General features: G+C 43.5%; 1 protein-coding gene across 1 annotated transcript in view; it reads left to right on the top strand.

The window, feature by feature from the left end:
• Positions 1-24,607, top strand: part of DZANK1 (double zinc ribbon and ankyrin repeat domains 1) — a 1,028,117-nt gene that overhangs the window by 412,895 nt on the left and 590,615 nt on the right. The window lies entirely within an intron of this gene.

The raw sequence follows: 24,607 nt of genomic DNA, 5'->3' as shown, positions 1-24,607 counted from the left end.
ATATTCTCCTGCATATCAGATATCCCCTACCATATGAAAAATAGTGGAAGTAGATTTTGTACCACCACCTTATACGTCAAACTAATATTAAGGGAGACCAGACAAAAAAGTGAAGTTTCATGGAAGTCTGTAAAAAGACACAGGAAAGGTATATTTTAATGAACATTAACCCCAGCAGATAAGCTACTTGAACCCCCCTCCTATGCGCCATACTAGATCCAGAATTTGTTTCCAAAGCATTCAACACCTGCAAGACATCATCATGGATGTCTCACAGATCCAACAGAATTGATGTGCCATATAGGGTGCCATGATGCCAGTGACATCATCCATTTTCTTCTCTGCCAATGGACACAGATGCAGAGCAGTTGATTTTTGTCAATAGTTTTTCAATGTATTTGTCTCTTGTCTCCCTTGAACTCTTCAGAATTTAAACTCTTTAGGGCACATAAGAGGCAAATAGGAGTGACTGGTGCGCACCCTTCATGTCTGAGGTATCTTGGACAGGCTCATGACCCTCTGAGTTGTGATCTCTGCCAGAGGATACATCCTAAAGCTTTTAGGAAAAGAAATTACAAACTCATTTGCTTCCATTAATAAATATCAGGATAGGTCACATTCAAAATTGAAGTCTAAGTCCAGATCTATGTCACGGTCAAGATTGGCGTTGCCTTCTGAAAAAACCTTTAAACATAAGAAACATTATTCAAAGAAGTAAAAAGTCAAAGAGCTTCACTCTTGTGATTCCTTGTCAGATTCTTTTCCAGCCTTAGAGCCTGTTTCTCAGGTGAGTTTTCTGACTAAAGGTGCTTCTACTAAGCAGATCGCGGAGTTTAAAAAATGCATATTTAAATGTTTGCCTTTCCTCCCTCTGAGATGCATTTCTTGCTCTCAAGGAGATGGTTTAGATTCTTGTGATGTCGGCAGATGATGCTTTCTTACCAATGATTCCAGTTGCTGCGCTGTCTTTGCCTTCAGAGTTGTTTTGAGTCTGTAGTCCATGATTAGGCTTTCCTGTTTTCAGTTTCTATTTTTGGTAAATTCTGGTGGTGTTTTTTCAGTGTTTTCCAGTGATTTCAATACCTCGAAAAAACAGTGCTTTTCAGTGGTTACTAATTTTCGTGCCATAAAAAACAACTGAAACGGTGTTTTACCGGTGTTTATGGGACGCTTTGCTTTTATTATTGTTTGGTTTCTTAATTGGTGCATGGAATATAGACAGTCTATGTACAGTGTATATGAGGTTAAAATACATTTTTACAAGTCGAATTTATTGTAGTACACCATACAATATGTCTTCAGTGAATCTTTGGTCATTCGCACTCTCTCTTTCCTACCCATGTACACTTTTATTTGGGAAAAGGCCCTCTCGACATTGGCACTTGAGACTGGCAACGCCAAAACAGACAGTACACAATTTGCCAACTCTGGCCACTGACGTAGCTTTCCATGCCAATACTGGTGCACCTCAAGGTTGACATTGTCTGGGCCAGGTTCTGAAACATATGAGTTGAACTTGGTGCATATGCCCTCAGAGGTGTTAAAGCGGTCAAAAATGAAGCTGTACTTCGCAAAGTCTGGCGAAAATTCCCCTTTACGAAAGGGATCTAACACTTGCGCAGAGTACCAAAGTGGGGCTTCATTGGCTTCAAACGCCATGGTTGGTGAAGGGACATTTCTATGCATCATAGCTAGCCATTTCTCATGCATTCAGGGAGTTGCGACTGGGGGAGACTTGTCTCCACATTTACAATACAAACACTGGAGATTAGTATCTCCACACTAACTTCAGTCTCTTGCATTGTCAATCCCAACACCGGGCACTGCCGCCTTAAAACATTATTTCACAATGTGGTCTCCAAGCAACACGCTCTAATGCTGATGCAACATTGGGGGTATAAGACCACAAACCCATTACAAATTATTTCACAAAAGGAGATGCTGCACTCCCAGGGACTTTTGCAAAATCCATTTATTCGATCAACAGTCTTGAAGCTAAAACCCTACGATGTGTGTCGACCGCTGTCATCTTCAAGTAAGTGGGGTCTATGGTAAGATCAACTTTCATGCTAATAACGTTTAACAGGCATTATTGGAAATGTGTCTTTATAGTTCCAGCGCAGTGCTGGGCTATTTTAAACCTCTTCAGTTGTTTCCTTTATAGTAAAATCCTATGACCATTGCACTTTTCTTTGCTGTTCCAATCTGAAAAGATGAGCTGCTGGCCCCTTGACCCTTTCTCCCAAAGCAATAATAGACCACATCAATGTCTTTGGTGCAAGGGACTGGTGCTCTCCATATTGCTCGTCAGATAAGGGTGAAGTTGCACTAGGTATATTTAGGGAATTACGACTGCGGAACACTGACTCATACATGCCAACATTTCAGAAGAGCAAAGAGGGAGATTTTTTAGAAAAAATCGGGAGAATGGGGCCTTGAATCGGGTTACTCTCATGTATGGGCTTTGGAAGTGTGCTGCTGCAGGATCGGACATTTGAAACGCAAATGCACATTTTTTTCTTCATGGAGCGCAATGGCAGGCAGAAAGAGGGTGATGCAAGTATTGTAAACTGGCCTGGCAGGTTGCTGGCAGTGCATACACCCCCGGGCACGCACACAGCCACCCCCAAGTACTTCACAGGTCTTTAAAAGACCATTCGCTTGTTAATGAGGCTTTGTTGGTTTTTCGCCTCATCTAGAGCCCCTGCATCGCCACTGGCTGTTGCTGGAAGAATACGCAGTTGTCTGCTGAAACCCAGAGGAATCGGGTTTCTGGATGCTTGAATCGGGAGGCGGGAGACTATCCTTGAAATCGGTAGTCTCCCGCCTGAATCAGGAGGGTTGGCATGTCTGCTGACTTGTCTCCCTATGTACAGTACACATGCTGGAGATTATTATTTCCATGCCAGCGTCAGTCTTTTACGTTGTCAATCCGAACAGTGGGTGCTGCTGCTTTTAAACATTTTTTCACACAGTGGGCTCATACTCAAATCCATGCAGTCATCAATGCCATGTAAAACACTTATACCAGTGTGCCTTGAAAAGTTCAATACTGCCCCAATTAGCAAGTATGGGTCATGTTTTTTAGCTATCTAATTCACTAACGAGAGCTAATTTTAATTTGGTGGCAGGCCTATTTTCTGTCCCAGTCCAACTCTGCAAGTAAATAATAACGAGGGAAAGCCTGGAAGGAAAGCAAAAGCATATGTGAGCAGATCTGTTAAGAAATAAGGTGTTACTGTGTGCCATTTAAAATCAGCTCTCTTTAGACAGTCTCCCTGGTGAAAGAAAAAGTAAGTTAAAAGGAAAACGCAGAGCGGTGTGTATGATCTGCAGAGCGAACGCCAATCAGGGGTTTAGAAACCTTCCCAGGGTGTCGGTGTCAGAAGCGGCGGTCGAAGTGCATTTACATATTTGATAACTATACCTTTGGACTTTCACCTAGATACACCTTCAATGTAACACAGGCTACACAGTACAGGAGACCCCTTGTTTTCACTGTCAACAGGAGGAAACTCAAGGACATCATTAACTGTGCAGGAACAGTAAACAAAATGTATGGGAATTGTTATGATAAAATGTAAAAAAGCTTGGGTACACCGTTCCCAATAGAACCCACATACTTAAACCTCTGGTTAGAAACCTCTGTAGTGGTTTTAGGGAAAGCTAAGGTGGTGTGTTGGCTACGTGCCAAGCTCGAAAACCCTACCCCTTGGTTCTTGGCCCACCCCTCCTAGGCTTTCTAAAGCAGTGATGGACACAAAGTCCTGCCCCATTTCCTGACCACGACCCCCCAAGGCCCTGCACCCTCTTGTCACATGGTAGAAATATCTATACTGTCGGCAGGTCTATGAGAACAGTTCTCTGCTGTTCTTATTAGAATGGATGCGCTGCTATCCCATGGACTATTTCTCCCAACGCAATAACGGGCTGCATCAATGTCTTCGGTGCAAGGGACTAGTTCTCTCCATACTGCATGAAAAGATCGTCCCTGGAGGATTAAGTCGTATTAGGCGCATTTAGGGAGTTGCAACCGCAGGCCACTTACTTGTCTCCCTGTGTACAGTACACGCTACAGTATCTAACGCTTTGGCTCCATCAAGTGGCCAAGTGGTGCAACACCAACGAAAATCAGGTGCAACAGCAACGAAAATCAGTGACACTCGGTTTAAACCGAGTCCGCTGATTTTCGTCCGGTAGGGTACTGTCGGTTAGATTCGGTTAAAACCGAATTCCGGACAGCCTATCCATGATGAAGCAGCCTTCAAAGTTAATGACTTCACGGACTACTGAGCTGGCAGTGTCATCCTCAGCACTTATCAGCACCTGGGAGGAATCTTTCTTGGGCATGAAAATTTGGGATTGTGCTAGAAAGAGAACTGAGAAGTTATTTAACAAAATAGAATTCCCTAAGATTCATACGTAGACAGTTGAGACTGCATTTCACAGCAAGCAGGAACATATTGGCTCAGTTTCTGACACACTAGAAGTTCCAAATCCTGTTCAGGAGGTTTTAGATTCTTCGTATGAGGGGTTTCCACCCCCTATGGGTTCATACTGTAGATTGATGGCTGATCTCAAGAATGCCTGTAGACTGGAAACAGCTCCAGAAATGTAGCTTCCCGATCCTGATTGCCCTTCAAACATGGAACAAGCTCATTATGCAGCAGTTTTAAGAAATGCAGCTAAGACTTTGAATGTGTGCCTGTTCCAGCAACAGCACAAGTTTTGTCTTTTATGGGCATACTTACATGGAAACAGTCAGCTGACAAGAATATTGCTTAATTAGGCCCTAAAAGATCATTAGTCTATGCCATTTTCAGCTCCTTTGGTTCTAAGATCGGCTTAAAAAAAGATATATGGCAGCTACAACTGATCTGCCATATTGGTCCTCACACCTGACTCCTGAAAGCCTTATTGTGCAGGCCTCAGCAAGCAAACTGAATCAGAACACCATTCTTGTGAATCCCCCTGAGAGACTGGACTCTTAAGAGAAGAAGATATTGGCATCTGAGAGTCTGGCTTGGAATTGGACTTATGCAACTTGTCTTTGGCTTCTTACAACCATGCTTTATTTTAAATGGTGCATGTGGTTGCATCATGGCTTCTGGAACACATGAGGGGTCCTTTTAAAGAGCATTAGCAGGATTTAAACGATGCTTCATGGCAAACTAAGCAGACTGGTTTGGACATAGTAGATGCAGTAGCTCACTCAGTTGTACAGAGACTTGTATGGATGCTTACTACTGGCTTTCTGTCAAATGCGTGAAGTACTTTTCTGGGTTTCGTTTTGCTGGAGAAAATTTATTTGCTGAGAAAGTTCATGATTCCTTTGATAGTTTTGAGCAGAGACGGGCAACAGCAAAGGCTCTAAATCTTGCTTCACCATCCAGAAAGTTTCATAGAAGTAATGCACCAGTTTGGTAGGCACAACAGGAGCCTCTCAGTTCTTTAAGGGCCAACTAGGAAGCAGGAATAGAAAAATATGTTGGTCTTGCATGTCTTCTTTGCAGCCTCAGCCCCTCCAGCAGGAAAACCCATCTGAGTCCTCATTGGGTTTTGCTCATTCTTTGTTTCTAGATGCTGAGGTGAATTATTTTCTTCAGAAATCTTGGTAGATTTCTTTGGACTGGTGGGTCTGGAAGTTAATGCATCAAGGTTACAGCCAGCCTTTTCCAGTGAGATCTTTACATGTAGCCTCTAATTCTTTCCCATCCTCTCTCCCACAAACATATTTATGAAGTGGCTACTGTACAGGAGAAGTTGGCTATAGAACTTGGTAGGCCATCTAAAGGGCCTTTATTCCTGTTACTTTCTGATCCAGAAAAAAGAGACTAATAGTGGATCTTTGGTTCGGTTTAGAAAGAAGTTCAAAAATGTGCCTTTGCACCAGGTACTTTTAAAGTTGCTGGAACAGGATTGAAGTGTATCTCTAGACCTACAAAATGCCTGCCTTCATACTCTGACTATCCACTCCCACAGACACTTTTTGAGGTTCACTGTAAGGGTGCACGCTGTGTCATTTTTAGTTGCTCCCTTATGGCCTGATGCTGGCACTAAGGGTATTTATAAAGGTCTTGGTGGTGGTAGCGGTGTATCTTAGATGATTATTCTGTAGATGTCTATCTTTATCTGGATGACTGGCTGATAAAAGGCGGCTTACTTTCACAGGTATCTGAATACCTATGGAGTACAAGCACTATTTTGTTATATATGGGAATGTTAGTCAACAGGAAAACATTTATCTTTACTCCAGCCCATTTGAGTCTGTATTTAGGAATGATTCCGGACAGTCACCTCGTCAGGGCTTTTCTTGCTCCAGAGAGGATTTTGTCCTTACAAGATAATTCTTCAGTTCAAGGACAATACATCGCAATCTGCCATCATAGTGTTAGGAATGTCTAATAGCTATCTCTCTGCTTTTGGTTCCTCTGGCATGTTTGCAGATTTGGATGCTCAATGGACTATATGAGACCAATGAAATCAATATAATGTACATCTGAAAAACTTAATAGTGATGAGTACTCAAGTGTTCAAGCAGCTTCAGTGGTGGAAGCAGGAGGATCTTCTGCAGAGTTGAGGGTGGGTCTGGCCTCCCTAGCAAGAGATGAGATTGGTCACAGATGCATCCCCACAAGGATGGAGTGCTCTTTTATTGAACTTGACATTCAATGCTACATGGACAGAAAATAAAAAGAGACTTTACGTAAATGTTCTGAAATTGAGGGTGTTGCAGCTTGATTTACACTGTGCAGATCATTGGTGCAAATTCAAGTACAAGTTACACTCAAGCAGATGGATCTGTAGCCCTGGACTGAAGTGTAACATCAACAAATCAGTATAACAGTTTACAGTGAAGCACATTAAGCCCTACAGTGATGGCCAATAGTAGAAGATCTGCAAACCAAAAAGGTTTATTAATAATTTAGTAAAGCTACACACTAAAAACAAATTATATTGTCAACCATCAGTAGTCATGCATGAATATATATCATTTAATATAATTCAATCAATGCAAATTAGCAAATACGAAGACAAACTGCATAAAGTTTTCATAAAGCAAATTGAATGGGTTCAGCTTCCCAAGAAGGGAAGATCCCTAATATTCTAAGCTAAGAAGTTGAGTGAATTGTGGAAAAGTCAAGCAGAAGGTATCGGCAAGTAAGCCACTGAAGGCAGAATCAAATGAAGTTTCCATCAGGTAAGAGAGAATGGATTTGCTCAGGAGTCTAACGCTTTGAGCAGGAGCGAAGAAAAGATCTCTGCTGAAGAGAGTAGAAAGGGCAATCTGAATCTAACTAACTCAGCAACGCGCAATTAAAAGCACAGATCTTTCGTGAACATCAACTCCCCATGGTGAGAACCAATCAGAATTAAACACCCTTCGAAAAGCCAGGTACATCGTTAGACCCATCCATATCACAATGTAAGTCTCTGCTGCACAACCTTCAAGAAACAGTTCGTAGGAGGATGATACATCATGGCCAGCGTGTTCTTTGTGCAGGCGTAGTAGTTAATTATTCAGCTCTCCATAGAACGCATAAAGATAAACATTCATGCAGTAACTAAAACAATAACATTACAGTTTCAGTTAATTCACACTAATGAAGCTTGGCTCCTGTAACAAGAGAAAGAAAGAAAAAAAAACACAGCAGGCAGAAAAAATATTTTATTTTAGTGTGAGGCAGTTAATCTGAAGCCCACATTAAATCTGGTCAACTCTAACATGAAAATCACACTTCATATACTTGTGCATGCGGAGCATATAAATATAAATGATGTGCTTGGCACAAAATAGTGAGTGACAAGGCGTCACCAATTTCCCCACCTCTGAGGACTTGAAGAGTCAGCACACAATGTATCCGTCAGTCCCCTAGTGACTGAATTTCAAATGCCATGACTTCTGCTGTTTATATCTAGACTCTTCCAAATCTCTTAATTCATCATATTATGTGACTTTGCAACTCTTCAAGCTCCACCTCTTCTCTCTTTCGTTTCGTCACTCCTCCCATACAATTTGATCCACTGCTTGCAGTCATCAATTTAATTTCTCTTTTAAATGGAACAAACATTTCGCAAAGATTGCAATGATTAGTAGGGAGGCCAAAACAGCCAATAATAGTTCACTGCCAGAGCCATTAGCCATCTACCAACTGCAGCAAATCAGTTCCCTATTGCTTCCAAGCCATGCGTTGCTTCCAACTCCTTCAAATCTTTAAAAACATCAGAAATATTAATATAATCAAATTAATCTCACTACTCTTGTTAATCACATACATGCAGCACTGTTAGATGTGTAACATGAGACAGACTCTTTTGTAAGTAAGATATCTAAAGCAAGTCTATTCTGCGAAACCATTACTCTAATTGCCAGAAACTCTGTTTGTAGCAGTAACCAATCCTGTGGTGTTGGTGACAAGACGATCCACCAATGTAGACAACTTTCTAATATTTAGTCCACTCTAGACTACTCCTACAGAAGGAATCATGGCACCAATGATGTCCCTAAATTCTTGCAAAGCACTATGTTTGTTTCTTCCATGAAGCACTACTCCTTTATCACCTAGCTCGTCTACATGATACACCTTAGGAAATACTAAAGCTAGATAGCAGTTGCCTATCTGATTTGTAGGAAGCTAGAAAAAACATTCTTCCAACACACATACACTTCAGAAACAACAGGGTAATTTCCAGCAAATACCTGATCACCTATAACTTCAAATCTCTGGACACATTTACTCCAACCCCTATATCTGAGGATTTTTACCATTTTCCCTCTTTTTGCCAATCTAAATTCAATTTTGGGTGTATCCCAGCAGCTTTCAGTTTTCCTTCTTCCTTTTCGCACGCACCCTTAACTTCTCTCCCTGCCTTTTACTCAATTCCTTTCCTTTTGCTTTCCAGTTCTTTAATAAAATCCTTCTCACGTCTAGTCAACGTACATATAATTCTTTTTTTAAGGAAACAGGAAAAGCAGATAAAACTTAAAAAAATATTGCTCATGACTACCTTTCTGATAGAGTAGACTAAGAATGATACTAGAGGACAAAGAGTAGGTGAGAGGCAAATGATGATATGTGACTCCTCCTGTGGTGGATACTGGTAGATAGGTGCAGATTTAGAATTTGTACGCATGTGTGACCTTTGAATAATTATGCAGGAGATTAGAAACATTTCCCTCTGAATCATCTCTATGTAAAATCTTTGATACATCTATGGTGTTCTTCTAGATGAGTAGATATAGGTTTAGCAATGGTGGAAGCCTTCTCAGCAGAATTCAAGCCCACTAATAGACCAATCATAATATGACTAAGACAACTGCCATTACGGTTAATATCACTCTACATTTGTTTGGTGAATTTTATACAATGGTTTCTCAGGGGTCAGATTAGAAAGGACACAAAATCAAACAGCAAAAGCAAATTCTACTTGTGGTCTTCCACACGTGCAAATCAGCAAAGCCATGTTTAGTTTAAAACGAGTATAAGAGTTCAATTATCTTCAGAAGTTTTCCCTAACCCTACATCAGCTTCTTCTAATATTGAAACCCTACTCTTCCACTGGAGCCTGGGCCCTAAGAAGTTTCACAAGTTTCTGCAAAGTTTCAGTTCACTTGTATTGAGTCAGCCAAGAGTAAAAAATCAATCAGTCTTCACTGTGGTAGCTCTTTTGACTATGGTTTTCCAAGCATTTTCCATTGATCCTCAATCTCATATGTTCTTGAGTCAGAGCCCCTCTCAGCAAAGTACGTCAATGCAGGAAAGTTTTCTCAAGTGTCTCTAAGTCAATCTGAGACAAGTGCTGAGCTTGTGGTGAATGAGCCAAGATTACCTAGTGGAGGAGTGTGGCTCAATGGTTAGAGCGGCAGACCCTGAAGCAGAGTTCTGGCCAGGGACCAGGGTTCGATTCCCGCCTCGACGGGGCTCGGGCTCAATTTCCTCGGACCTGTCTATTCTCACCTCGGTGCCTATTCTAATCACGGGCCCCACGCTGCAACTCTGGGCAATAGCTTGCTTAGCCTCCACACCGGCCCCAACAGCGCTAAGGATGCCTGGCTTCACCCTGGGGGTGCCCAGGAGTGGACACTTCACAGGGAAAGCCAGGAGGGGTTCCACAGCGGTATGAGTATCAGCGCCAGGAAACCGCAAAAAAGGCGACACCGCAAGGTGGCCGTCTGGTGACAGTGCGCTCTATAAGTACCTTGACATTTACATTTACATTTACATTTACCTAGTACAAGGCACATGTGTTCTGTCTGATCTTCTAGCCACTGGCTGTTCACCGTCACTGTTCACTTTCTTTTTCTCAGTTGACTGTTTCTGGGATGTGTTCTTCTGATACAAGATCTCTGCCTTTTGCCCTTTCATGACCAACGGTCTCTCTAAGCCCCCTTCTGACCGAACTGCCTGGCCCTTCGTCATCAGACTCAAATTTATTGTTCGCATATGTTTCTTCAACTTAGTTCACTGTGGTTACTATTTTGCTCATTCACCACAGGCTCAGCACCTGTCTCAAATTGACTTTGAGATATTTGGGAACACTCTTCTGCCCCCTCTGGTCGTTTGGGGTGCACTGGAGTCTGAATCTGCAACTCAGTGGTTTTTGTCACCACTTATTCACAAACTTGTCTCAATCTTTGGCTATGAGCATGTGCCTAGTTGGGATGTCACCAAACTTCACAGCAGGGTTTACCACGAGAATGGCTTGAAAGGCAGTGGCGTAGCAAGGTTAGGTGGTACCCGGTGCTGTTCTTGTCACCCCCCGCACATTGAAATGTCACCCCCCACATTAAAATTATTAAAAGAAGGAAACGGTTTTTATTTTATTTTTGTCACCCCCCTCAGTGATGACACCCGGGGCGGCCTGCACCCACCACACCCCCTTCCTACACCACTGTTGAAAGGGGCCATGCAAGCTCGGCTCCAAGCAGCTCTTCTTGATGGAGTTCTACACCAGGACCCAATCTTTTGGACTTACGTAATGACATTGTTCTTGGCTTGGAAGAGAGGTTGCCACCTCAACCTGATGAGAGACAGAATGACCATCAGAACCCATCTCAAAGCAGCAACCAGAATGGTCACAGTAATCAAAAACTATGACCACAATTTCCCGGCCCTGAAAGAACCAAAATGTTTTCCGATTGATGCTCGCTACAGCTTCAGAACAGCTTGTCCCACCCACAAAGCACTGCACACTGGAAAAACAACCTACCTCACTTCTAAGCTCAAAAGGGCAGGACAGACTAGAAACCTCAGAAGCTCAAACAACATGCTCCCTATCCCGCCCAAAGTCCACTTACAAAAAACTTTGCCTCGCTTCTTCTCTAGCAGCGCCCCTAAAATGTGGAATTCCTTACCAGTACACACCAGGTACAACTCCTCCTTCTCAAGCTTCAAGAGTGAATTAAAGGTTCTTCTCCTCAAACGACATCTCAACTAGTGGATCATCCTTTGCCCAACAAGACAGCCTCTCCATCCTCTGCTCTCCCTGGACCCCCCTACAATTTCTCCTCTGCTATGCTCATCCACTGTTTGGACTTGATCTAAGTTTATTGATTTGATTAGACTCGTTATCTTGATGTAAACATATACTGCTGTAAAGCGCTCTGACACCCTCGGGTCTTGCCAGTGCTATATAAAACTTTTAAATAAATAAATGAATAAAAGACAGTCCTGTCTTCCTAGCTGATCTGATTTGGAGACTCATCAGTACCAAAGAAAGGGCATCAGGTCACTTGAGGATGTGGGCCCACAAACTTTGGCAAGACGAGACTTCAGCATCCTGTTGATATGTTCAACAATAACAGACGCCTCAGGCCTGTAACTACAGTGAAATGTCCAACCCATCAGCAGGGCTACACACAGCATCCTCATCACCTCGTTTTTGAAGCTTGTTCCACGATCTAACTCCAGAGAAACCGATAAGCCGAAATTAGGGATCATCTCCTGCATAACAACTTGTCTATAGTTAGACTGCTATTTCCCGTGGTCGGGTACACTTCCACTCTACAGGAAAATGTACACACTACCATTAGGATGTAACTGAGACAATTGCACACAGGCATCTCGACAAAGTTGAGTTGCATACCATTGAAAGGACTTCCTAATATTTCTGTATGGTTCTTTGTAACAACTGTCCTTCTACCCGCATTTAACTGCCAGCAGGTGATGCATTGATAGCACGGATTCTCTGCAATGACACAGAAATGTGGATTAAGTCAATGCATCTCGAGCAAATATACCATTGCATCTTTCCCTGTGTTGGTCAGACCATGGAATTGTCAAGCCATTCGGGACGACATAGCGTCCGGTAAAACAGATCTCTCATCTTTTGAAATCCAAATCTCATTCTGATTCTTCATGCACCCTCCTCTGACCCAGCTTACCAGTTCACTTAACATCATTTTCTGATTCCTCTGAATGATCTCTATTCAATATGCAAAACTCAAAAGTGCAGTATCTGGCCATCTCATCAGCATAGAGGTTGTCAGCCATCACAAAATCACAATCACTTTTGTGCCCTGCACATTTCACAACAGCTATTTCAGCGGACAACTGTAAATCTGTCAACAGGTCCATAATATAATTCCCATTTTGGCTAGAGGAGCCAGAGGAAGAAATGAAACCCCTCTGAAACCACAACTGTCCAAAGTAATGGACCACGCCCAACCAGTATTGGCTTATGGTATATATGGTAACTTTCAGATTGTTAGAGACACAGCAAGAGCAATCAGTTCAGCCACTTGTGCAGAGGTTATATTACACAATTTGGTTGCTTCCACTACACTTTCTAAGGTGCAAACAGCAGACGTTGCTCTCAGAACTTTATGTCCATCTGTTAAACAAGAGCCATCCACAAACAACATACAATTGGGCCCTTCCAGGGGTACATCTCAAATGTCGGGGCTTGGTTTGGTACACAACACTGTAACGCCCATAAGTCATGGTCAACCCCATAATCACTTTCACCAGATACAGGCAAATGCAACAGTATGGCAGGGTTGAGGCAGGACCATCTCTGCATAGTGATGTTCTCCACTGCAAATATCACCTCATCATAATGAGTCAGTATGCTAATGGTCATATGTTAAGTTTGTGTGTGGGTGAGCAAGATGTCAACAGAATGTGGAACCATAACACCAAGTGGATAGGCCCTAAAAATACTTTCACATTGCTGAATGCTGACACCAACTTCAGCCATTGCCTTTCGGCAAGCTGGCAACACTGCGACTACAAGAGTGGCAGAAAAATAAGCCACTTGGCGTTTAGAATATCCATGGCCGTGTGTTAAAACAGACAAGAGGCACCCTCCCTGTTCACTGTACTACACAACAAAATCCTTGCTGCAGTTAGGCATTTCTTGAGCTGGGTCTTGGTAAAGACTTTCTCCCAGCTCAAGCAAGGTGCTCATACATTCATTTTCCCATGCTAGCGAATCAAACACATTTTTATGTGTAAGCTTCTTTAGAGGCTTTGCCACCAAGAAAAAGTTGGGAAGCTACTGAGAACAGCAGTCCATCATTCCCAGAAACATCCTACCTTCTATTTGCATTCCCTGAATCAGACGCTGCACAATCTCTTTAGACTTTTGGGGGGGGAATCTGTTTATTGGCATTTATCAACATGGTACACACAGTACTCCAGAGAATAAGATAACACCAGGCCAAAGCCTGGCAACATTGCATCAAAGAGAAACAATCCCACAACCCCCCCATTAACCCCCACCCTCACTACCTACCCTCCGACAGATGGCACCATATCAAACACATATATACAATCTACAGGAATCTAACTACTCCACCCTGTACCACTATTGCTGCTCAAACCTTGGGTAACGAAACGTAGCTTCCAGGTTCGTAATCACTCATAGCGACCAAGAACAGGAGGCCCTTCCTCTAGTGCCTAGACCATCCTCACCCATGGATCCTCTAGTATCCTCCCACCAGGAAAGCTAACCACCCTCAACTACAGACATCTGTTGCCCTCAAGGGACCCTCTCAAACTTGCTGGGACATCCCCTAGATTTATACACCTGCTCCTCCACCCGCATACACCAACTAAGATTTGATTCCCACTCCTGCAATGTAAGCAAGACTGGGCTCCCCCATCGCTTGGCTATGTCCCGCCATGCCACCGCTAAGGCCACATTACAAAAAAGCAGGATATACGTCATCAAAGTCTGCTGCCCCTAAATTCCCAGCGCCACCAATTGAGGTGTCTGCTGTAAACAGATCTCCACCACCTTGGAAAGACAGGACCCTATCCGCTCCCAGTACCTCTGTATCACTGGACACTCCCATGTTGTATGGATTTACGTACCTGCAGTCAAATTTAAAAAATAATAATTTGGGGGTTGCCCGATCCCCCGGGCATTCTCGTGGAAGCCAACAAGACCCCTTCTTGCTCCAGCAGGATCAGAAAAACATTTTAAAAAAGTGGGGTGTGAGTGTCTGTGATGGGTTGGCCACGTACGAGCAGTTGGCCCTTTGGCCCTGCAGCTAACATAAGCCATGAAGGGCCAAAGATGGGTGGTAACCCACGTGGGGGTGTCTAACCCTCACTGCACATGGCTGAAACCTGTGAGTGGTGGGGGTTAGGCTGCCTGTGGGAAGTAGGACGCTGCGACCAACCCTTTGCTGAGCATGGCGTAAGGTTATGCATGGTGGGATGGACGTAGAGCCTGACACCAGGTCCAGAGGATGTCATTAACAATGCCAGTGAGATTCTAATGAATGATGTATTATGGGAGGTTATAAGCAGTGCCTGCAGAGGTGCAAGTTCTAGTTAGCTCAGTAAACTATAACTGGTGAATTTCAGTGTCTTTTGAGGTTAAAACGTTATGTTTTAACTGACAATTTCATCTTACTTTAAAGTCACTTTGATTTTTTTTTGTGTCAGGGTTCTTTAAATGTAAAGTAAGATATTATCTACCAGACCTAACTATAACATTACTTTAACCTTTTGGTATTTCAGTGAATGTCTAGGGGTTTTTAAACATCAAGTAAGACATTTTTGCCACACCTAACTATAACGTCACTTAAACCATTGTTTTTTTACTGAATTGCTAGGGTTTTTCAAAAATGTAAAATAAGATTTTCTACCACTTCCTAAGTACATGTCTTAGGAGCTTGAATATGTGGAGGGAGTTGGTTTTCTGTGAAGAGCAGCACAGAGAGTGCAGGCTGTGTGTAGTAGATGTTTCCCACTGATGCAGCAGAAGTGTTGGGGGATTTTTGTCATCTTACTATCCACACCAACCACTATATAATAAGCAGAAACGTAACTCTGATGACGGGCTCATAAGTCATTATCGCTCAGCAGTATCAAAGGTCCTCTGATGAAACTTTGGTAGAGCTAAAAGGGTCTAAATAATAAGACGGAATCCTACTTCTCCATGAGGACCTACAATGAAGAAAAAACGCTAAACATTAGTCATTATAAACATATTCAAATAACTTTGAAACTCAGGAATACAGACAAACACTATTCTTTTCTATTTAGGTCAAACACAAATTAGAATGTCATCACTTTGGTTCTCAATGATACAGATTCACAATAAACGTAACAGCTCATTTCTGAAAACATCAGATATAGAGGAGTGAGAGTGAATGAAAACATCAGCGAAACACAGTTCACTTACGTAATGGAAATACTAATGCACAGCGTGCAATATGACTGAAAAGTTAACCCCACGGCTGTTAGGGTATAGCAAGAGCAGCATCACCAGCTGTTGATTTGCAAAGTCTCTAGAAAAGTCTCTAGGATTTGCAGGATACGCCAGCCAGAGAATCAGGAATCAGTACAGCATTCAGCATACCACAAATGCAGGGACAGGTCACCGATCTTGTGAATGAGCCGATGAACGCTTTCTCCTGAACAGATTTATAGTATGCTACTTCCGTGATTCAGTTAAAATTTTGCATTCTCTTTGCTCCTCAAGACTACCTATTGGTTAATCACGATGGTGTGACAGTCTACTGACAGTGACTTTACTACTATTTTCTAAACACAAAGAATCTAGCGACAAATGTTATCAATACGTTGTAACAGTTACATTCCAATCATCTACACCCTTCACCTAGACAGTAAAGAATTCTAAAAGTTTATTCAGAATTAGGCTAAATATCTGCACTCTAACGAAGCATTTGAAACATTTGAAGGACAGGAGCACGGAAAAGCACATCCCCTAACATTTCTAAGGCGTACATTATTTTAGAAAAAGAGAGAATATTTTCTAAAAGCCTACATTATACTTTCACGAAGAATAACGCATTTTCCTTTGTTGTTTATTTTCTTCAGTTAAAAAGACAGAATAACATTCAATTAGTACATGCTCATTGTATTAACTAAGAAAATCATATTGTCGTGCCTTTTGCACATTTCATGCGATTTACACTATAATATTTGAGGTTAGTATTTACACACGTATTATAAAAGCATGCATTAGAGTGGATTACATCAAGCAGATTTTATTTGCAAAAATCGTGCTCCATCACCACCCAATGGTGATTAGGTGTATGGAGGAAGTGGAATGTACACACACTGCAAACAGAGCGCAGACTGTGTGTAGTATGGTTTGGTAAGAGACTGGCCTCTTCACAGCATGAGGGGGCTGTGCGTAGCTGAGTTTTGTGCTGGAATGGCCTCGACACAAAAAACCTCTGTACAGGGCGAAGACTGTGCATAATAGGGTTTGGTGAGGCACTGGCCTCTCCGTGAAGACCTCTTTACAGTGGGATGTTTCTGCATAGTAGAGTTTGGTGAGGGACTGCACACTCCATGAAACCTCTGTATAGGGGGAAGGCTGTACGTAGTAGAGTTTGGTGACGGACTGGCCTCTTAACAAAGACCTCAATACAAGGTGAAGGCTTTGCATAGTAGTAGTTTGGTGACTGACTGATCTCTTTGCGAAGTCCTCAGTACAGGGTGAAGGCAGGGCATAGTATGGTTTGGTGAGGGGCTGGTTCTCTGTGAAGATCCCTATACAGAGTGAAGGCTGTACATAGCAGTAACATGGACACGTAATTGGGCTTCTGTGTGGTGGGGGACTGACCTCTCCTTGAAACCTCTCTACAGGCTGAAGTCTGTAAGTAGTATGCTTTGGTGAGGGACTGGACTCTTTGTCCAGACCTCTACATGGTGAAAGCTGTGCGTAATAAGGTTTAGTGAATGACTGGCTTCTCCATGAAGACCCCTCTACAGGATGAAGGCTGTGCGTAATAGGGTATGGTAAAGGGCTGGCCTCTTCACAACGACCTTTGTACAGCGCGAAGGATGTCTGTGGTAGGGTTTGGTGAGGGACTAGCCTCTCCTTAAAGACCTCTGTGCATGGTGAAAGCTGTGCATGGTAGGGTTTGATGAGGGACTCGCCTAGCCACGCAGGCCTCTATACAGAGCGAATGCTATGCATAGTATTGTACGGTGAGGGTCTGACCTCGCCATAAAGACTTCTGCACAGGGCATTGGCTGTGCGTAGTAGAGTTTGCTGAGTAACTGGCCTGTCCAAAAGACCTCTGTACAGTGTGTAGGCTGTGCATAGTAGGGTTTGGTGGGGGACTGACCTCGCTCTGAAGACCTCTTTACAGGATGAAGGCTGTGCATAGTAGGGTTTGTTGAGGGACTGGCCTCTACATGTAAACCTCTATACATAACGAAGGGTGTGCATAGAAGGGTCTGGTGAGGGACAAGGCACTCCGAAAAGACCTTGGTGCAGGGTGAAGACTATGCGTAGTAGGGTTTGGTGAGGGGCTGGCCTCTTAACAAAGACCTCTATAAAGAGCGAACACTGTGCGTATTAGGGTATGGTGAGGGGCTGGCCTCTCCAAGAAGACCTCTGTACAGGGTGAAGACTGTGTGTAGTACATTTTGGTGAGGATGCAGCCTGTCCACAAACACCTCTATGCAGGGGGAAGGTTGTGCATAGTAGGATTTAGCGAGAAACTGGCCGTGTGCAGCCAGGCTCTGCGGGCACACCCCGTGGACAACGAACCCAATGTGCACCCATCCCAGCTTTAAAAAAATCACGCTGATTCCCATCAGACTCCCATGGATCACGGCAGCACATAAAATGTTTTGCGGTTTTTTAAAAATTCTTTTTTTACTTTAGCGGGTGTACCTCTGGACCCTGCCATAACTTCCAGGGGGGCTCAGGCTACCCCTATCGTGCCACCTTTTGACTAATTTTTTTATATTTTCAGAACATGGGGACTGAGTCTCTGAATCCGGTAATGGTGGCTGCAACATTTGTCTTTAAGTTATGGCAAGCCAATCAGAGCACAAGCTCTCGCGGGAACTTTTTGCTTGGAAGGAAATAAAGCCCTTTGAGATTTAGATGAGCAATGTGAGATTCCATCACATGAGTGATGTAATATATGACGTCATAAACATGGAATGGCAGGGGTTCAAATTATAGTTTGCTCAGTAAACTATAACTGGTGAATTTCAGTGTTTTTTTGGTTAGTTTTATATCATTTCAACACCTAACTACAGCATCACTTAAACCTTTGTCTATTTTTAGTAAATTTCTAGGGTCTTTAACCGCTTGCATGCTCATGACCAGCCCAGCTCGTCATGAGGCACAGTGGAGCTGTGCTCATGACGAGCTGGGCTTGTCATAACGGCTACGCTCTGCCCACGCGCGATTGATTCCCCGCCTGTGCGGGAGAATCAATCAGTCGGCGGGGTCGTGACGAGCTCAGCTCGTTATGAGCACAGCTCCACTGTGCCTCATGACGAGCTGGGCCCCCCCCCCGCCATGGGGTAATTACCCCCGCGGCGAAGGGGTTAAACATAACCGGAAATCTTGTTACCTTACTTAACTATAACATTATTTTAACCTTTGTTTTTTTTTATTGAGTTTTTTTTTTTTTGCTTAAATCATATTCATCCAAGTCTCCTACTGACCACATCTTTTGGCCATACACCTCCTGTGCTTGACCACAGCGCCAAGCCTGTAGCTTGGCCCCGCAGATAACCTACTCCATGGGTGGGCAACCCTCGAGGCTTTGTGTGGCAGTGGGGATGGCTGCAGGCACAGCACCTAGCTTCCTCCGGAACGCACAAACAACGCCCAGCTGTGCACAGCTTTCAGCCATGCCTTGCGCCCAACCATATGTGAGCACCTAACTCCATCTGTACAACCAATTGTGTTTCTTTTTGTGTTTATTGTTATTTTCGCAATTTTTTTTTTTTACATTTTTTGCATTATTCAACTACTGATTTGTTTTTTTATATCATTTAATTTTTGTTTTTTCTCATTTTTTAAACAGTTTTTAACTACTGGTTTGGAAAAGAAATTTCATATTTTACGTTCTTTAAACTTTTTTCATTACTCAGTTAATTTGTTATACAAGCCTTTGTTCTCTTTTTGCTGGTGCTCTTCCGTGGCCTTTCAGTATATTCTACTGTTTACTTTGCCACAGACTACAATTTTAAGACAGTATCTGCAGTACACCCCGAAAAGCTGCATGTTGTCATAATGTTGCAACACTCCTTCGAAGCAGTTGGTTGACTTTCAACCGCTTGCATCTTTTGCACCTCTGCATGTACTATAGTATTTTGCTGTGTAGCACCCACGTGCTTCAGCGTTCTAATCATTCCTAGTGAATATTAGCCAGTCTTCCCTCTATGGAGCACCTTCCAGAACAAAAGTTCATGTCACCTCCTGTGCACTTATTTTTTTCCACAGGCTGCAAGGTCATGAGTGATTCCTGTTCCTGGAGCACAAAGACGTCAATATCTTCCGCTGGTGAGCTTTGCATAGACATGGAGGACAATGCACTTGGTGTTTGCTTGTCTCTAACTCTGTTTGAGGCAATGATGGGTTTGGATAATTTGAATTGGAAACTGTCTCTATCAAATACCAAGCAAAATCATTTGAGACTGTTTCTAAAGGATTTGGGCTTTTTTGAGTAGTGTCTCCTGAGTAGCCAATCAAATGGCTGCTTTCATTTTTATTTTTTGACCTCCTGCAGGTACCTCAATACTCCAACGGGACCCATAAAATCCTGCATGGGTTTATTTCTACTTCCTGGTCCCTCTGACGTAGAGATGGACCTGGAATTTCTCCAAAAACAAAACAAGTTGTGTTCACTATGAAGCAGTATTTAAAAAAAAACATTTCTTTACTTGAATTTTTTTAAAAAAATTAACCATAACTGTATACAAATCATATCAAAAGAGGAAACAGCCCATAAGTTAGTCAGCTCAGCACACGTCCATGTGGGTTTCACACTATTAAGTACAATCTACATGCTTAATATCTATTCACAATATTACCGGATGTATTGTTTCAGTGCACCATTTTTAGATCTGCACAGGTGTAACATATCTTCTGCAATGGATCTATAATACCTCGAAGAACTCCCCCTCCCACTCTCTCCCCTGCTTTTGATTTCACATATATAGCCAGCACAATGTGTAAAATCAGTAGCATAAGCCGATTGGTTCTTCAGCTCACAGTAGGAAGGGTACATCCCCAGCTATCTCCTATGGTATAAAACCTCTGCATTGAGTGCCACATTGGGCGTGTATTCCCCCTTAGTGTTACAACTATACCTCCCAGCCAGAGAGGGAGACCCTCATCCCGTTACATCCTCCTCTGGCAGGGCAGCCAGTGTCTGCATCATCAACCCCCAGGAGAGCAGGTTGTCTGACAACTTGTGGTCTCTCTTCGTGCACCGCATGTGTGTCTTCTCAGCACCCGCCCACTCAATCAATCATCATATTGCGATACGCCTCTTGGCCACCATGAGGCCCATAGTCTCAAATCGCCTGCTCAATTTCTTTTTCGCATTAACTAGGATAAGGCCCAGGCATTGTTGACTTGAATTAGAAACCTCCCAACCCATTGCAGACTTAATGTAGGATAACACTTCTGCCTAGTACACTGCAATGACAGAGGAGCGCCACACTATGCGTATGAAATCAGCCCTATCTCGACCACACCTAGGGCATGCGGAAGTCCTGCTAGGATAGATAGCGTGAAGTCGCTGTGGCGAAAAAAAAAAAAGGCTAGGTGTACATAGTTATGTTGCACAAGTTTAAATAGAGGGTTTACAGAGACTGCCCAGATTACCTCAGGAATTTTAGCCCAATCCCCAGAAGTCAAGGGCGCATCACACCCCACTGCCATGTTTCTTCCAGCTGAAGTGTCCCCACCTGATGGTCCACCCGGAGTGCCCAGTATGTGTGCGTCATATGTCTATGGCCTCTAGCTTTGGAGAGGATAGTGTCCTGAATTGACGTGGTTTTAGGGGCCTCAGGGATCATCGGCCACAGTTGCTGAGATGTTGACGCTCTTATTGCATACCGCAAGCACGGCCCAAGTGATAAAACGGTCCCCTGGATATAAGTCAGAAAGCATAATAGAGCTGCCTTCCCTCCACTTATCCGTCAACATAGTCTGTGCAATCTGGGTTAAGGGGCGCATCATAGGAGTAGTTTTATTCAAACTTTGAGCCTGAGGTTTCCTCATAAGCCTAAATTACAATGGTGTCTTGCAAGTGTGCTGGAATTTCGGCGTTTTTAGGTGTTGCAATAGCTTTGAAATGGTACTGTAGTACCGATGACAGACAGAGAAACGTCATCTAACTGGCTCATACCATTATTATCATTAATGTAATAATAATATAATATATAGACACGAAGGTCCGTCAACCCAACCCCCCAATGGGCAACCATCCTCCCTACAGCGCACGTCCTAAGCCATGCACAGCACATTCAACACTCACAGGCATATATATATGTATAATATTGTAACAGCGCATAATGCATTGTATAATACCTCTTTGGAAAACAATGCGTTTTGTGAACGACAATGTGTTATTAAAAGCCATTGTCAAGGCATGCATTGTAAACAACATGCTTTGTAAGAACTGATATTCGTAGTTATGACTTCGCCTGTCATCAGTGGGCATTCGAGTGCAGACTACTTGTAATATTGTTACCTGGTCTTCTCTTCATTATTTCTTGAAACGCTATTGACTTGCGATGGGAAGTAGGTCTCAGTCGAGATTTGGTAGAGCAGTTTTGCAATCATTTTCGTCTAGTCTTGTCCATGTCCACATCCTTCCTCCTGTTTTAGTATACACTGTTGGGAGAGTTATAGTAAATTGTCTTCGGGAGTTATTATCCATTAAAGGAACCAGTTATTCGCCTTCAGTATTGTTCTTGCTGATGGTTATGATTACTGCAGCTGTGCAGCAACTTATTTAGTCCCCTCATCCTCCTCACATGAGTTTATTGGTAGTGTTTTATTTTTGTGCTTTTTACATTCATAAAATGCTGGGACGTGGAAAATTAATAACACTGATGTCACCGGCGCATGTGCCATCTTAAATACTATGCAGCATGTCACTTCAAAATGGTGAGAAATTAGTTTGGAAAATCTTAAAACAAGTTGCGTTAATCATTACATACAAATGACCATCTGAACGATCAGAGAGGCATGTTGTCCCGCCAAAATTGTTCTTGTGTACCTTATTTTGACAAAACGCAAAGAAAGTAATTTAAAAAAGTACCCTTTTTAGGTCTCGCCTGGCGTAAGACTGCACAGACATGCGCAGTCTCGCTGGCGAGATTTATTAGGTCTTGCCTGGCGTAAGACTGCGCAGACATGCGCAGTCTCGCTGGCGAGATTTAACGTTTTGATTAGATTTCTCTAGTGGGCTTTAAGCCCCACCCCTCCTTTCCATTGGCTGGTGTCACCGTTTATGCTAAACGGTGGCCAGCCATTGGAAAGGAGCGTCTCGTGACGTACACTTTTCTCTTTTAGAGCCGTCCCAGTTGGACTGGCTGCCCCGACTGCTGGCGTAAAAGGTTTTCTTATCTGTATGGGGCCAAACACATGGCCCCATAAAGATTAGAAACCAGTCATGCGAGTCAGTCCAACTGGGACGGCTCGCGAGCCAGTCCAACTGGGACGGCTCTAAAAGATAAAAAGACTATCCCTTCATTTATCTACTGCACACACATGGCCAATTCACTCTCTTCCTACATATACCATACCCCTCTAAGCTCCATACCTTGCTCTCGGTGCAGGTCACGCTCCGCAGGGCTCCGTAGAAGATGGGCAGCAGCGCCATGATCATCTGGCTCCCGTAGGCTAGCGCCGCCCCTCGGGGGAGGCCGGCAGCCGGGCAGATGCGTTGGAAGTTGTGGGGTCCGAGTCATTGATCAGCGACGGGGGAGGCTCTACCTCTGCCATGGCTGGAGGTTCGGGGTGCTGCGGGTTTCAGAGAGGGAGGTGGGACGGGAAGGTGCAGCGCCGAGGCTGCGTGGAGCTCTGTAGGAGGGCTCCGGACAGGGAAGAGACTGCTCTTTCAAGCTCCGCTGCTTTTTGGTACCGGTAAGGCCACGTTTTTTTTGTGCATATTTTATATAGCGCGAACTCGACCCGAAGGTATTGGAGCGCTTTACATAGCACCGTATTTACATTACACATTCAGGCACGGGGAGATTAAGTGATTTGCCCAGAATCACATGAAGTGGACACGATCTCGAGGCTCGAACCCTGGTTTCCTGCACCAGAGTCGGCAGCGCAGAGTGACGTCCCTCCCGGATGAAGCACTGCGCAAGCTCCACTTTGTCCTTAGCAAATCCGGTAAACGTGCTTAACCTCAATGGTAGACTGTACAGGTAAACCTTAATTTATTTCAGAGACCACAAGAAGTTTCGCAATTGAGACTGCATTTGTGAAACAGGGCAGGCAGCAGAGAACACTGGGCGCCAACAACCCATCGGCTTCTTTGTTGTTCTTGGACATTTGACAAAACGGGCTGGGGTGAGAGGTCACTTCTAAATCTCATTCAAGCAGGAGCGGAAATATTTTAAGTCACAGCGAAAACCAAAATCGTCTGTCTGCCATCTATTTCTAGCATTAAATAGATTGCCAAACTTACTCCATAGTCAGCAATGTCGGTAGGGGCGGGATTCCCAGTAGAGCGCGCGCACTGGTACAGAGCAGCTGGAACAAGGACGGGCTTGCAGAACGGAAGAGGGGTCGTCGAGTAATGGTTTCCTCTCCGCACTGTGCCACTCCACCCGTGGTCATGAGTGAGTGATGGCCGGTGCTACCAAAGTGTACTCAACACTGTCAGCAAATCATGCGACCAAAAAGAAACAGACAAGATTCCAGATCACACGTAGGAGATGGACGCCGTTATACCGTGTGTACCTTAGCCCTCAGGTCGGCTTGGAGGCACTGCTTAATTTGTATTAAAACAAGCATTGAAAATGCAATAGGCCTCGCCTTTTATTAAGTTAAAGCCATTTGCTTTGCTATATAATACCATTAGCAAAGCAAATGGCTTTAACTTAAAAAAAGGGCGAGGCCTATTGCATTTTCAATGCTTGTCTAGTCATGCCTTCAGCATGCAAACAAAGATTGTTGTACTCAGACATTGTTAAAAATTACCATAATATCCCTAGTCTGTTCGATTACACAGGACAGAGGAGGTACACATTTTAAAAACAACATTTAAAAAAAAGCCTTTCACACATGGTTCTGCAAGCACCCTTGCAGCTACGGGTTTATTCTATTTATTTATTATTGAAGGAGGGCAGCGCCGCAGCAAAACACTGCAGAGAGGGGCGCACCATAGGTTGTA

This window comes from Triturus cristatus, chromosome 6 (assembly GCF_964204655.1).
Source record: "Triturus cristatus chromosome 6, aTriCri1.1, whole genome shotgun sequence".
NCBI classification, from domain to species: domain Eukaryota; kingdom Metazoa; phylum Chordata; class Amphibia; order Caudata; family Salamandridae; genus Triturus; species Triturus cristatus.
Note: the sequence above shows the minus strand (reverse complement) of the source record. Positions and strands in the feature narration are given on the sequence as shown.